The sequence below is a fragment of the Rattus norvegicus genome, chromosome 4 (assembly GCF_021556685.1).
Source record: "Rattus norvegicus strain SHRSP/BbbUtx chromosome 4, alternate assembly SHRSP_T2T, whole genome shotgun sequence".
Taxonomy (NCBI): domain Eukaryota; kingdom Metazoa; phylum Chordata; class Mammalia; order Rodentia; family Muridae; genus Rattus; species Rattus norvegicus.
The window spans coordinates 173,969,007-173,985,815 of NC_141537.1; the positions used below are offsets into that span (position 1 = coordinate 173,969,007).

The 16,809-nt window shown below is 37.6% G+C and overlaps 1 long non-coding RNA gene across 3 annotated transcripts in view; it reads right to left on the reverse strand.

Moving 5' to 3' along the window:
• Window positions 1–730: 730 nt before the first annotated feature.
• The window catches only part of LOC147995126 (uncharacterized), a 104,173-nt gene continuing 88,094 nt past the window's right edge, over window positions 731–16,809 (reverse strand). For all 3 annotated transcript variants that reach the window (XR_015687129.1, XR_015687128.1, XR_015687127.1), the window contains 2 exons: window positions 9,519–9,679; window positions 731–1,662 (listed from right to left, as the gene is read on the reverse strand). This is a non-coding gene — a long non-coding RNA (uncharacterized LOC147995126). The remainder of the gene's footprint in view (window positions 1,663–9,518; window positions 9,680–16,809) is intronic.

Genomic DNA, 16,809 nt, shown 5'->3' on the forward strand with positions numbered 1-16,809 from the left:
ACCCTATTTGTAAAGATGGGCTGTGAAAACATCTGAGAAACAGTGGTTTTAAATGGAAGACATAATTCATAAAAAAGTTCTACAGAGAACATGAATGGTAATCTTGAAGGACAGCAAGGAAGCCAGGGTGAGGAGGTGAGTATTCAGCGACCAGGGAACAGAGCAATGCTGGCTTCAGCACTTCTTTGTACCTCTGGGGCAGGGGCGGGTTTCAGAGAACACAAACCCCTTCTCGCTTGTAGTTTTCACAGATTACCTTCATTGGTCTATCCGAAGGAGATTTCCGAGGCTGATACCCCAGGCCCAGAGGAGAGTGTGATGTCAGCAGATAGAGACATTAGAAGGCCAGGGTCAGGCAGTAAGAAACTGGAGTTTGAGTGAAATTTGTTGGTAAAGACATCAAGAATTACCAGATCATAAGAAATTGTGAATGGTATTACATCATACGTCTGACCAATGTCAAAGAAGTATTGATTTGCAGAGGCAGTGAGAACCACAATGGAGTCTGTTGCCACAAAGGAGTTAGATTTATCCTTTCTGGTTACCACGTATAAAACATGGTGCCTTGATATCTTTGCACGCTAAAGCAATGATATTCCTTTTTGGTGCCACATTTTATTCTTATTCTCTTGATATTATAACTTAGGTTTCTCGTTTGGGGAAATAATTTTATCCTCGGGTTTTTTTTTTAATTACTTTATTAAAAAAATTTATCAAATACTCTGGGTAATTTTTTCTGTTTTTTCATAATTTATTCATTTTTTTCACATTACATAGCAATCAAAGCACCCCTCCCTCGTCTCTGATTCCCACCAGAACAATTCTCTTCCCCTATTACTCCCCTTTCCTCTCTCTTCTCATAGCTGCTTCCTCCTTTCTTCCCACATTACCCCTCCCCCCTCTCCTCAGTGGAAAGAAAGTACCACTTGGGTACCACCACACCTTGGGACATCTAGTCTCAGAAGGACTAAGCCTCTTCTCTCTCAGTGAGTCCCAACCAGTCAGTCCACGTAGGGGAAGGGAATGCCTATGGCAGGCAACTGAGTCAGAGACAGACCCTGCTCTAATTGTTAGGGTTCCCACACAAAGGTGGAGCTGCGCATGTGCCACAATATGTGGCGGGCCTAGGTCCAGCTCCTGCCTGCTTTTTGGTTGGAGGTTGACTCTATAGGTCTTCCTGTGGTAGCGTCCGTGACCCTCACTCTTCCATAAGACTCTGCAGAGTTCTAGCCAACGCTTGCCTATAGATATTTATTTTTCATCTGCTTTCATCGGCTGCTGGATGAAGCCTCCCAGAAAACAGTTAAGCCTGGTTCCAGTCTGCAAGCATAGCAGAATATCATTAACAGTGTCAGAAATTGGCTCTCTCACGTGGGACAGGACTCACATTGGCCAGTCATCTGTTGCCTAATCCCTAGTCTCTGTTCCAGCTCTATCCCTGAACACCTTGCCGGCAGGGGAAGTTTTGAATTGAACGATTGGTTTGTGAGCGGGTTTGTGTCCTTCCTGGCTATAGGATGTAGCCACTTCTCTCTGTATCGCCTGATGATAGGAGTCTCAGCTAGGGTCACCATTCAGGTTGCTACCATGCCAATCCCACGCATCCAAATTCCAAGGCTGGCTGGGGTGCTGTGTACCTTTCTCTGGAACTCAGTTGAGTTGCTGGGTGAAGGAAAACAGAACACATACTTTGTTTAGAATCCAACCAATGGCTGGGTGCAACTATTAGCATCCTAATTAGTAAGCCATATTGGAGGATTCTGACTGATCCATCATCTAACAGGGGAGGGGACTCTAGTTCGTTAGATCTTCTACCCCACACTCTGTCCCAAAAAAAGCTGCAAGTCCCTTCTCTCCTCCTCTCTTCCCCCCTCCAACCTGGAAGTCCTACCTACTCCTCGCCCAGTGATTGGTCCCATGAAATATTTATTCATTAGCAGAAGGTCTTTGCCACACCCCCCCATAGATTCCCTTTAACCTCCCCCCATCCTGGATCTCCAGCTAGAGACGCTCCTCCCTGATTTCTGTTCTCACTCCTAACCCTTTCCCCCACCCCTCTGTCCATTACTGGTCATGATCCCCATATCCCTCCTTACCTCCTCTCCCTCACAGTTCCCTCTCTCCATCCATGTATAATGTTTGTTTCCCCTTCTGAGGGAAAGTCACGCATCCTTCATTAGGCCCTCTTAATTATACAGTTTCTTTGAGTCTACGGATTGTAGCATGGTTGCCCTGACATTATGGCTAATGTCCAATTATGAGTACATATCAAAAGTGTCCTTCTGGGTCTACATTGCCTCACTCATAATAATATCCCACCTATTTGCCTGCAAATGTCTGTTTTTAATAGCTGAATGGTATTGCACTGTGTTGATGTACCACATTTTCTTTATCTATTCTTTAGTTGAGGAACTTCTAGGTTGCTTCCGGGTTTTGCCTATTTCAAATAAAGCTTCTGTGAGCATAGTTGAGCAAATGACCCCATGATAGAGTGGAGCATCTTTTGGGTATACGCCCAGGAGTCGTATAGCTGAATCATGTCATTCCCAATTTTCTGAGGAAGTGGCAAATTGATTTCCAAAGTGGTTGTACAGGTTTGCACTCCTACCAGCAATGTGGAAGTGTTCCCCTTGCTCCACATCCTCGCCAAAATGTGCTATCTCTTGAGTTTTTGATCTTAGGCATTCTGATGGGTATACGACGGAACTTTAAGGATGTTTTGATTTGTATTTCCCTAATGAATAATGACTATGAACATTTCTTTAAGTACTTCTTGTCCATTCATGATTCCTCTGTTGAGAATTCTGTTTATCTATGTACCCCAGTTTTTTTTAACTGGGTTATTAGGTTTGTTGGTGTCAAATTTTTGAGTTCTATATATATTTTGAGGATTTGTCCTCAGTCAGATGTAGAGTTGATGACGATCTTTTTCCATAGTGTAGGCTGCCATTTTGTTCTATTGATGGTGTCCTTGGCCTTGCAAACGGTTTCAGTTTCATGATGTCTTATTTACTAATTGTTATTCTTAGTGTCTTTGCTAATGGTGTTCTGTTCATCAATTTATCTCCCATGCCAATTCCTCTTCTAGTAGATTTAGAGTGTCTCCTTTTATGTTGAGGTTTTGGATGAACTTGAACTTGAGTTCTATACAGGGTGATTGATATGGATCTATTTGCATTCTTCTACATCCTGTTGGACCAGAATCATTTATTGAAGATGCTTTCATTTTTCTATTTTATGGTTTTGGATTCTTTATCAAATATCAAGTGTCCACAGGTCTGTGTGTTTATTTCTGGATCTTCAATTCTATTCTGTAGATCAACCTGTCTGTTTTTACAACAATACAGCACAGTTTTTATTATTATTGCTCTGTAATATAGCTTGAAATCAGAAATGATATTGCCTCCATAATTTACTTTATTGTACAGTGTGTTTTACCAATGCTGAGTTTTTGTTTTTATATGAAGTTGAGAATTACTCTTTCAAGGACGGTAAAAATTGTGTTGGAATTTTTATGGGAATTGTATTGAATCTGTAGATTGCTTTTGGTAAGATGACCATTTTTACTATGTTAATCCTACTGATCATTGAGTAGTAGAGATGTTTCTATCTTCTGATACCTTCTTCAATTCCTTTCTTCAGAGACTTGAAGATGTTTTCATACAGGTCTTACATTGCCTGCTAGAGTTACATCAAGGCTTTTTATATTTTTTGTGGCTATTTAAAGGGTGTTGTTTCCCTAATTTCTTTCTCAGCCTTTATATTAGTTGATTTTGTATACAGCAACTTAGGGTGTTGATTAGTTGAAGGAGTTCTCTGGTAGAATTTTGGGGGTCAGTGGTATACAATGTCATATCATTTCTGAATAATGATAATTTGACTCTTTTCCAATTTGCATCCCCTTGATCTCCATTTGTTGTTTTATTCCTCTAGATAGAACTTCAAGTAGTATGTTGACTAGATAAAGAGAGAGTGGGATGCTGTGTTTTGTCCCTGATTTTAGTGGAATTGCTTTATGTTTTCTTCAATTTAATTTAATGTGGCCTTTTGCTTGCTGTATATTGCTTTTATTATATTTAGGTATGCACTGTGCTTCCCTGATCTCTCCAGGGATTTTACATGAAGGGGTGTTGGATTTTTCAAAAGCTTTTGTAGCATCTAGTGAGATGATCACGTGATTTTTTTCCTTTCAGTTTGTTTATATGGTGGATTACATTGATGGATTTTGGAATATCGGACCATCCCTACATTCTTAGGATAAAACTTACTTGATCAAGGTGAATGATACTTTTGATTTGTTCTTTGATTTGGTTAGCAAGTATTTTACTGAGTACTTTTATATCAATGTTCATAAGGACAGTTGCCCTAAAGTTTGCTTTCTTTATGGAATCTTTGTGTTCTTTAGTATCAGGGTGAGACCTCATAGAATTGAGTTTTGCAATATTCCCCAATGCCAAACAAGGAAACAGTTGTTTCTGGTCTGTGGAATAGTTAAGAAGTATTTGTCTTAGCTCTACTTTGAAATTGTTGTAGAATTCTGCACTAAAACCATCTGGCCTTGAGCTTTCTGGTGTTAGATTTGAATGACGGCTTCTATTTTGTTAGGGGTTATAGGACTATTCCCAAATTTTTGAGTATAGACTTTTGCGGTAAGACCCAGTAATTATATACATTTCCTAAGTATCTTTTGTTATATCTCCCTTTTCGTTTCTGACTTTCTTTATTTGGAAACTGCCATTTTTGCCTTGTAGTTGGTTTCGATGAGGATTTGTCTATCTTGATGATTTTCTCAAAGAACCAGCTCTTGGTTTCATTGATTCTGTGTATTATTCTCTTTGTTTCTAAAGGATTGACTTCAGCCCTATGGTCTACTCATCTTGAATGTGATTATTTTTGTCTAGAGCTTTCAAATGTACATTTAATTGCTTGAATTGAGAACTCTTTAATTTCTTTATGATGGCTCTTAGTGTTATAAATTTTCCTCTTAGCCCTACTTTCATTGTATTCCATAAATTTGGGTATATTGTGCCTCCATTTTCATTAATTTCTAGGAAGTCTTTATTTTTCTTGACTTTTCTCCTGACCTAGTCATCATTGAGTAGAGAGTTACTCAGTTTCCATGAATATGCAGACTTTCTGTTGATTCTGGCTTTGTTGAAGTCCAGTTTTAACCCATGGGAGTCTGATAAGATACAAAAAGCTATTCCATTTTTTCTTGTATCTGTTGCAGCTAGTTTTGTGACCAACTATATGGTTAATTTGGTAGAAGATTCTGTGTGTCGCTGAGAAGAAGGCACATTGTTTTATATTTGGGTGAAAGGTTCTATAGCTATCTGTTAGGTCTATTTGATACAAAGCTTTGTTTAGTTTCATTATTTCTCTGTTAATTTCTATCTCAATGACCTGACAATTGGAGTGAGTGAGGTGTTGAAGTTTTCCACTATTAATATATAGTATCAATGTGTGGTTTAAGCTTTAGTAATATTTCATTTCCCAATATGGGTGTTTCTGCATTTGAGTCATATATGTTTGGAATTGTGTCATCTTTACAAATTTTCCTTTGATAAGTATGAAGTGTCCTTTCCTATCTTTTTTGATTAATTTTGGCTTTAAGTCTATTTTATCGGATATCAAAATGTTTACTCCAGCTTGTTTCTTGAGTCTCTTTGCTTAGTAAACTTTCCTTTACTTTGAAGTAATGTCTATCTTTGTTGCCTAGGTGTATTTCTTGTATCAAGAAGAATGATAGATTCTGTTTTAGCATCCATTCTGCTAGCCTGTGTCATTTTATGAGGAATTGAGTTCATTGGTGTTGAGAGATAATAATTTGCAATGATTATTTAATTCCTATTATTTTGATGTTGGTTGTGGTGTGTGTGTGTGTGTGTGTGTGTGTGTGCACGAGTATGCCTGTGCGTATGTGTGTATATGTGCATGCGCATGTTTCCCTTATTCAATTTTCACTGCTGTGAGAGTATTTTTTCCTATGGGGTTTTGTGTGTGTGTGTGTGTGTGTGTGTGTGTGTGTGTGTGTGTGTGTGTGCAGTTAACCTTTTGGGGTTGGAGTTTTCCTTCAAGTATTTTCTGTAAGACTGGAGATGCGTATAGATATTGTTTAAATTTGTTGTTTTGTTTTTTTCCTAAGAATATCTTGTTTTCTCCCTCTACGGTGATTGAGAATTTTGCTGGCTGTAGTATTCTAGATTGGCTTCTGTTGTTTCTTAGAGCCTATAAAAAAGATGTAGCTTTTAGAGTCTCTGTTGAGAAATTGGATTTAATTCTGATAGGTCTGCCTTTGTGTGTTACATGGACAATTCCCTGAAGCTTTTGATGTTCTTTCTTTGTTCTGTTGATTTTGTGTTTTGTTCACTTTGTACAGGAAGATTTTCTTTTCTGGTCCAATTTAATAAGTGTTCTGTAATTCTTTTTATGTTTATAGACATCTATTTCTTTAGTTTAGAGAAATTTTCTTCTAAGATTTTGTTGAAAGTATTTTCTACTCCTTAGAAGTGGGACTCTTTAACTTCTTCTCTTCCTATTATTCTTAGGCTAAGTATTTTCATAATTGCCAGATTTCTTGGTTGTTTTATGTTGGGAACTTTTTGGATTTAAGATTTTCTTTGGCTGATGTATCAGTTTCTTCTAGCTTATCTTCTACTTCTGTGTTTTTCTCTTTCATTCCTTGTCTTCTGTTGGTGATATTTGTTTCTGTTGCTCCTGTTCACTTTTCTATGCTTTTTATCTCCAAGATTTTCTCAGTTTGTGTTTTCTTTACTGCTTCTATTTCCATCCATTTGCAAGTCTTAAACACTTTTATTCATTTTCTTCACCTGTTTAATTTCATTTTCCATATATTTCTTTCAGGGATTTACTGGTTTCCTCTTCAAAATCCTCTACCTGTTTCATCATATTTTCTTGCATTTCTTTGAGGGACTCATTCATTTCCTCTTTAAAATGCATCTATTATCTTTGTAAGGTTTTAATTTCATTTTCTTTTGCTTTGGTTGTGGTATATTGATATCCTAGATGTTTCTTGTTATGTAGGCCTGGATATTCCTTGTTCAGAAAAGCTGGCAGAGCAGTGGCCAGATAATGGAGCTCCATGACCCATAAATTTCTTCTGACCTTATAAATTGTTCTATTTTACACAATCAGTATAAAATTTACATATCAAAATGTATAATAAATATCCCATAGAGATTTATACACTATTTATAGATGGCCATATGTAAATGAGTTTTATCTTGTGAAGTCCACTTTATGTCTTTTTTTCTTATTTGTTCGTTTGTTTGTTTTGCATGCATTTATGCAGGTGGTGTGTGTGTGTGTGTGTGTGTGTGTGTGTGTGTGTGTGTGTTTTCCTCCACATGTGGAGGTTGGAAGGGGATGTAACTTGTCTTGTTCTATCATGTGATAGAACATGCCTTAGCGGAATGGTCTCTCACTGAACCAAGGGCCTAAGGGGCAGCAAACCCGAATGTTTATCCTGCTGTGGCTTCCTAGAGCTCGAGGGCTGAAGTTCTAGGCAGTAGTGGTCATGTTACTATTTTTCTGTAAGTCTCAGGTTAATAGACTCATTCACAGATGACTTTACATTTTAAGATATGTAGAAGTGCCTTAGTAATTTCTATTGCAGTTCTTGCACTGTTAGAAAGTCTGGGAGCATTGGTGTGCGGCCAAAGAAGTAAACAGGCAGCTCCTTGCTTCATTTGGCTTCCTGGGATAGATGTGTATCATTAACTCCTTATATGGCCCGTGATGGGAACAGTTGAATGTCAAGTAAATTTGATTAAGAAATGAGTATGGCATTAGTATGCCAGGTCTTCAGGTGTGTCTGAGAGGGTGTTTGCAGAGGGAATTGTTTGAGGGGAAAATACATAACTTTAATATATGTGTATATATGTGAGTTGACATGCTATACTAAGCAAAATGAAAGGGAAAGGAGGAATCCAGCCAGACACTGACACTGAGCTCTCTTTCTTGATCCACAGACGTGGAAACAGGTATCTCCTGTTCAAACAACTACAGCCATGAGACCAGGCAAGATAACGCCTTTGCCAAGAGCCAGCCAACAGTGAGCCCAAATAACCCATCCCTGCTTCAACTGCTTCGTGTCAGGTGTTTGATCACAATGGCAATAAAACTAACTAATGTAGGTCATGGCGGTGCTTGTTGGTAGAGCATCAGCTTGGCCACTCCTGTCAGACAACGTCGTCCAGATCACCAAGAAGGGTATCACATCTTGAGTTTCATTAAACCAAGGTGAATATATGAACTGTTTACATCAAAGGGTGTGTCCAAGAGTAACACCCCAAGGCTCCTGAAAGTGGAGCATTTAACAGATTTTCTAAAAGTGATATAGAAAATGACATTAATCACTAATAACTACTTTATTCAGCAAAACGTATATTTAATCCTGTTAATGTCCTTGATGTAGATTAATATAACTAATGTAGTAAAGGAACTGTAGCAAATTTTAGTGATAAAAATGAACAAATATAATTAAAAAGAGGTAAAGTTGGGTTAATCACAGGATTTGATTTGAAAATTGAAGAGCAAAAGTAAAGGTGACAAGCAGGGAGAAGCACTGAGCTTCTCTTCCTGCTCTTGTGGTAACAGTTAGGTTATATAAATATAGCTAGTGATCTTTACACGTTTTCTTGAAAATTAAATTTTATTTCAAAAATAAACAGTAAAAGCTAATTTTGTTTCTTTGTTAAAGTGAAGCCACCTAGTTCTTCTTATAAACCAAATTTTGAAAACTGTCTGGTGGCATACTCAAGTGTATGATTAATTTAAAGTCTCAGGTTTCAAAACAAATTTCTAATGAAATGTTTTTTTAGTGTTTTCTTCAACTATGAACAATTTATGGAGGGGAAATTAAAGTGGATAAAGAAGAACCAACAGACTTCATTCGGCTTCATGGAAAGCAGATGAAAATATTTGCCAGAAGATTCAGTGCTAGAATCTATCAACTCGTACCATTACTGCTGCTTTTGTTGTTCTGATGAGCATCTTTTACAATATTTGATATGATTCTCATCACTCTATTTCCCCCTCTTACACATGGAACCCTTGTGTATTTACTTTCCATGAGAAACGAAGCACTGAGACTCAAATTTGCTTTATTTCTGTGATATTGCCTCTGTATCAGGAGTAAGCGAGAACTAAACTGTAGCATGAGATCAATTTACACACAAAATATCTGTTTCCCTTTTAACTCTACCAAGAAGTCTTTTTGTTGCTCCTTGTTTACATATTATTTTAAGGAGGTTCTTATAATGTATTTCTGTCTGCCTGCCTGAGAACTTGCTTTGTAGTCCCAGCACCAAATGGGGGCATTCTTGATGTGTGTCATGTCAAAGGGTATCATGCTGTGATGTATCAGAGGAGAAATGGAAAATCTTCTTAAGTTAGAACCAAGCACCTCAGATAACAAACCCATTCCTGCCCATAGATTCTCTCCTTGGTCATTGTTTCCTTCTCTTGCCACAGCCATCTGCAGATGGGCATCCTACCTGTGACCAGCGATGGTATTCATGGGGTTTTCGGTGTTCAGGAGGGTTCCAGAAGAAAGTCATGAGAAGAAACACCCCACGAGGAGGAGCACACCATGAGCAGGAGCACACCATGAGGAGAAGCACACCATGAGGAGGAGCACCCATCAGAAGTAACATCCCTGTGGAAAAACCAACTTTCAGGGAAACCAGGCTCTACAGTGCACCCATTCTCCCTATGCTGTGTTCTCTTCTGGAAAATTAGCATATCAGACATCATTGTGGGCTGCAGAAAACATTGCCTTAGTCACTCTAAAAGTTCACTCTTGGTACTGGAGAGATGTCTCACTAATGAAGGTGCTTTCTTCAAAGTTGATGATAGGAATTCAGATCCCCAGAGAGTCACATAACTGCCGGGTAGGAAAGATGCAAGCTGGCCCACGTGTGACCCCAGACCCAGAAGATGGAGGCTGATGTTCCCCAGAACATGCTGGTTAATGAGAGAGACAATATCAACAAGCTCTGACTTTACCTGAGAGACACTGCCTCAGGGAACAAGGTAGAAGATTGTTGAGTCTCAGTATTAACCATGTGCACACCCATGAACATACATAAACATCTACCCACATGTGTGTAAAAAGATGTACACATGGAAAACTGAAAAAGTAAAAATAAATAAAGATCATTTGTGGATTAATGGATGGAATGGTTTAGGAGCCAGTGGTTCCTGCAACCAAAGTGAATGATTTGCATTTGAGTCCAACTCCCCCTGATCCCTGCCTGACCCCTGATACATATGGTAGAAAGCAAGAACTGATTTACACAAATTGTACTGTGACCTCCACATATGTATGTGTGTGTGTATTCACATATACACACTAAATAAAATAAATATGTAGTTTGACAAAAAGAAAATCCATTCCTGTGATAGCTGTGTTAATCTACCAAAGAGTACAGAAAATTTATGTATATAGTGTCTTTCTCAACACAGATGCTTAGACATTTAATTTCCTGCATGCAACTCCAGGCACATATCAATGATAGCCATGAACCTCAGCGTCACAAGATGCTATTGATTAAGTGCACACATACATAAACATATCTACAAAGTGTCATTCACGTATTATATGCTACAAACAGGTAGACTGTCATTGTGCTGGGAAATAGCCACCTGAGATGCTGCTTTCTTATTAGCAAAATTAAGATCACTTATGTATACTCTGCCTTGCATGTGAGATTAAAAATAGTAATGGTTCAAAAACATTACATGCTTCTGACATACATGTAGATGCATAGATATATTGTCATATCCATGCTCTGACATTAAACAGAAGATCCCCTGGTCCAACTTTAAACTACTACCTAAGGGTATTAAAATACTTTGAAAAAAATTAGCTGGACATGAACAAAATACCTCAAATTGGCAGGGCTTAGTTCTTCCTCATAGTTTTTAATATAGACACTTTGATAAAAATAGAAATAAGTCCAAAATATCTACATTTGTATTTGTGAAGTGTAAACTTTGACTCCCCATGAGGACAAGCTCATGGGAGTGCTGGAAGTCAGCGTCTCCTTAATTTCTTCCTATATTTTCTTGCGCAACATGTGAGTGATATTCTATAAAAAATTCAGCTTCTAGCTTGGTTTGGTCTTTGGAAGTGTGAATTTCTATTAGCACATTTTCGACAACATAAACACAACAATATGCAGTGGATGTAGGCTCCGAGAATATGATTTATTTTCATGTCTTCTTCATGATGTCACCTGACTCTCATTTCCAATTGTCCAAAATCTCACTCGGGTTATGGCTCTGTGCTTGACACCTTAGGTGTTTGGCTAAACGCTGCAGGTTTACATGAACTTTTCCATTTTGCTAGGGGCAGAGTCAATCTACATGTGATAATGTTGCTGCAGCAAACACAAAGCATCTAGAGAAAGGAATCTGTCATCTGCGAATCAAGCAGCAACTGGCCTTAGCCATCTCATGGAAGGATAGTAGTTTCTGTTTTTCATTTTCTTTATACCAAAGAATATTCAGAGGGTTGGAATCGACAGGCAGGTTTATTTTATGCAGGAAGTAGTACAATAAGCAAGGAAATGAGACTTTGAATTGAAAACAGGGCTTCCTGAGCTTACATAAAATATCTCGCTACAAGGGAAAAAAGTTTACCTGATATCTACCAAATTTCTTGAAGTATCTATTGAGAAAAGCAATTACTCATTTCAGTGGTATTTCTTTAGAATTAAAAGGGGAAAATCATAAAAAATTCATACCTCACATGGGAAACTGTAAAGACTTCGTTAAAGAAGCAATTGCATTTTAACTTGATCAGTTATCTACCTGAAATTTAGTATGGTCCTAAAAGTTGCCGTTGTATGTGACTGTCAAATGATGTTTTACCTGTATCTTTGAAAACCAAGGGTGTTTCCCTTCATTTGGAGGTGGATAGTCAATGCTATGGGACCCATCCTGGTATTTCAGTTGTCAAGGCTGTGGAACACCAGCCTGATTAATCAAGGATGATCAAACTCAAGACCCCACTCCTTAGCCATTGCCTAGCTTATAAGCTTCATTATCATTGAGAGAAATCTCTTGTCTACGAGCTAAGTGAGTTGGCTCTTTCTGACTTTATACCATCACCAGCTACTTCAGTACAATGCAGAGAAATAAAATTAAAATATCTGAGAATAGGTGCTGGGCAGCGTTCAAAGATACAGAGTTTCCCACAGGTCACCAGCCATATCCTTCTTCCCAGTGATGTCATCCTCTCACACTTGCCTTCTGGAGCTTCCAAAAGACACTTACTAAAGAGAACAGACTCTTTATCCAAACATAAACTATAAATATTTTACGAATGAAACAAATTAAGAAGCATTTTTTCAGACTCCTGTTTTAAACCTTGGCAACACCAAATATACTCCCCAAATAAACTTAATTTCTCACACAAATCCATTCAGACTGGTGCAATTATTAGCATCTTTCGATGAAAATTGAGGTAAGGATACTTAGCAGTGCAGCCTTACAGACACAATAATGTGTTCTAATATAAATGTACTGAAACTTAAGAATTGGTTCAAAAGGGAGCATCTCACTTATCTGTTCATATCTCACTTCAATACATAATAACACTTATACATTGGTGTGCACTCTGAATTCCAACTCATACTCCCTGTATTTTTTGTGAAAACGTCATTTTCTGCATGAAAACGTATTTAAAATTAATGCCCATCATAAAAAGATGCCTCATCTTTTAACCAGGATTCAAGAAAAGCAATTTATGAGTGAATAGTTATTTTAAAACAAGACCATTTTATAAAATATACCTCAGAGATAAAGTTGCAAGAAACTACAAAAGAAGCCGAGTAAAACAGTCAGAGTTTTGTAAATTTAATTCTAAACACTTAGACTTTATGTGTATTTGTTTTTTCCTCATGGATGGCGTCACATCTACTCCTGAATAGTTTGAGCTTTTGCACAATCCACTCTATTCTGGACCGTGCATTCTTTATCAGAAAATCCAATTAATCGTAACCCATCAATGATTTCTAGAGAACTTAATAAGTCAATATTAAACTTTCAGGAAAACGCTTAGTTCTGTCTCTCACAGAAAAGATTTCACAAATCTTTGGTCCCACTAGCTACAAATAATGTTAGTTAATTAATGCTTAATTAATGTTAGTTATTGATAATAAGAGCACTGACATTGCTGTATCTGGTTCTCCATGAGAATTTGTACAAAAGAAAAGAATGGAGAATCAAATTAAAATTTTTTTATAATTAAATACACACACAGTTTTTTATATAACTGCCAATATGAAACCTCAGAAGGAGTCAAATTTTAAACTGTCTGCCCAGTTTTTAAGGCTCAGGTTTTAAAGGCTTACTTACAAAATGATATGTAGGTATAACTCTTCCTTGTTTGATTCTTAGATGACAATTCCTGTGTTATTCACAGAGATTTTGATTAAGGGCGTTCATATGTCATCACTATTTTCAGGGCAAAGACTAGTTTGGCTCTTTGACTAAAACATAATCATTCAGGCAAAGATCAATAATATCTTTGTATATATTTTATGTTATGATGCCTTTTTAAAATATGTGTGCATGTGTGTCACTGTGTATAGGTGTGTCCACATGACTCAGTGATACCGAGCTCAGAAGAGGACTTGAGCACCCCCAAAGCTGGAGTATATAAGCAGACTGATATGGGTGCTGTGAAATAAGCTTGCATCTTTTGCAAAAGCAGTGTGTGCAATTACAACCTGAGCTCTCTCTCCAGCCCCTATATTTTGTGTCTGTTTTATCATACAATTATTTTTTGCATTGGACAATGTGTGCTTTATATTAAATATTCCATACATATAACATTTATATGATACAAATAAACAGCGTATGTACTACATGAGAGTATGGGGATATATGTGTATATATATAATACACATCACATGCATATCCTACAGTAACCAGTGACATTAATAACCTTGTGCTTTAAAGAGGAACATAATTTTATAATTAGTATATAATTCAATAAACAGAGAATGTTCCATAAAACAATCAATGAATAGATTGAACAAAGCTTTTCTCTATAGTAAATCAATTTAGCTTCACTAATTTCTGGCCATTGATAAACAAGGAATCACAGTTCTTTAATGACTCCATCTCAAGTGGAGTAAAGATTAGAAGCTTTTTGGATATTAATTCAATCTTTGATCCATTAAGTAACTTAGTTTACTAAAACAATTGCTACAAATTCAGAGTTAGAATCCACATTTGGGAGTGAACATGTGGTGTCCCCTATCTGCATAATTTCTCTGTCCTATCCCATTACCTGCCGATTTCATGATTGCATTTCTTATATCTGAGTAACCTTTCATTCTGCTTACATACTCCACATTCATTGTTCACTCGTCACGTGAGGGACACGTGGGTTGGTCCCATTTCTTAGCTTCTGTGAATTTTGGAACATTGCTGTACAAGGGTCTCTTCGGTAGGATATAAAGTCCTTTGTGTGGTAATTTTAACTTGAGTTCATGTAAAATCCAGACAATAAGAAACAAGCCATCGGAGCAGACATACTAAGGGAGAGGTAGCAGTAAGTTATCGGGAAAAAGAAGTAGAAACAGAATGTCAGTGACAATAAGGTTCAAATATGGAGGACAGCTGAGAAGGGGTGAATGGTGGAGTAGAAGGAAACAAGAAATGTAATGAGTTGCCACACAAGTAAAAATATAATTAGAGGGGATGATAGAACATAGATGACATGGCGTGCTGCACAGAATAACCCAGCTTAAAGGTATAAGTGGGGATTTGTTCTGAGTGATAAAGGGAACAAGGGGTGGGGGTGAGTTAACCAAAACTAAGGCCTTAGGAATGTGCTTTCTGTAAACCCACTAGTATGTAAGACAAGTACAGAATGTAACATAAAAAAATGAACTTTGTTGAGAGGTCCCTGAATGGATGGACAATTCTCCCAACAGACAGGAGACATTTGATGAGGCTGTCACTCCCAGCAAAGGATATCTCTCTGCAGATTATTGGCCAGGGCGGATCACAAACACCATAACAGCACAAGCTACTGTTGTAGCTCTCTTTTCTCCCATAACTAAGTAGCAGGGCTCTGTTTTCGTAAGTCACCATACTTTGTTTTCTGACTAAGGAGAGAACAAGCTCCAATCCGCTAGGAAAGGCTTGTATGCTGGGTAGCTTTAGAGCATTCATGCTACATCTATAGCATGTTTAGGAAGACAAAACTCCAAAGACTACAGAGCCCTCGAAAGTTCTTGCTATAAAATAGACTAGCAAAGCAATTTTTTTAACCAAAAGTAGAATGAAGAGCAAAAGGTCAACAGATCACTTCCTATTGGATTTGAGGCCTGTTGTATGGGAGGTATTTTGTGTCTGGTTCTACAAACCAGCTTGTCATACCTGAGGAGACCAAAAGACTGCCCTGCATTAGGAAGCAATTGAATCTCTTTTGATAATATTATGTTGTCAAACTACCTTCTGTTTGTGTTTATAATCATGGATTTGTGCTGCTCTCAACATTGATCAGAAAAGCTTCTTTCAGACCCAATAGTATTGAATGTGGATTCAACTGAACTGTTGAGGGTAAGTGGCCATGAGTCCTCAGTAGTGGACGGGTCCCCTCACCCAAAGATCAGGGACCATTGTGCTGGGTAGGAAGAATGAAAGAATCATTAAACTGGGAGCATAGCTGTGAAACCATGTCTTCTGGTCATGAGCGAAACACATATCAACTCACATCAACGGAGGAGGACTGTACAAGATCCTATAAGATTAAGCCCATGAAAATGCCACCATCTGTTAGGAGGAGATCCTGGTGCTCTAGTTCTAGATGTCCAGCTATTAACAGATGATGGCTGCTGAGCGAGGGTCACTTTGCTTAGGAGCTGTAGTTACTGATATGGTTGCCCATGCACTAGCAGTTGTCCCCACACAACTGCACTAATGACAAACAGGGGTTATTAATAATAATATTAAAATTTAAAAACGGTTGAAATAAGAAAAATGATGACTGTTGAATCACAAAGGGAGCTGAACTTGGTAGTGGGGGGGTGTAGACAAGATCAAAATGCATTATATATGAACCTATCTAGATGTAAATATAAATGTATTAAAATTTCAAAGTCTATGCAAATGTGTGATGGAAGAAACAACTAGAAATAGAAACGGGTGTTAATTATAAAAGATACATGCGATGTAATTAACAAATGCATGGCACATTGTGTGATAAACAGAACTATAACATTTAAGTCTTCATGGTTTTAAATGCAATGTAAATAATTATAGCCGCCATGCTTGTTTCCATGAAATCATGATAAAATAACAACTAATAGAATAATTCTATTAACAAGACTGAAACAGCAACAGCATATACTGACATGGCAGGACAAACTAAAGTGGCTTCATCCCTATCGTGTATTTTAAAGTGCAAGCTTTATTCAGAATTCCCACACTAAAAATCTCCTAAGTGGTCTCCTCTCTAAACTCCATGGCCATTCCCAGGGGAGGCCTGTAGACTTCTCCAAGGTTCTGGGCTCAGTAAAGGTATTTCTTGAAATTTGGAGGCCCACTTGTACATTTTGCGCTCAAGGAAAATGGTATCTAAGTTTCATTTAAATTACAAAAAAAACCACCTTTTTTCTATAGTATTAAGGGAAGAAAGAAAAATGATATGGCAGGTGCTGGTGGCTTAATGATTTAACTTGGCATCTGGTCAAATGACCTGGGCAAATGTTCTTTTGAAAAATGTCATACAATTTTTATTAATGATGAATATTTAAGGTCTTG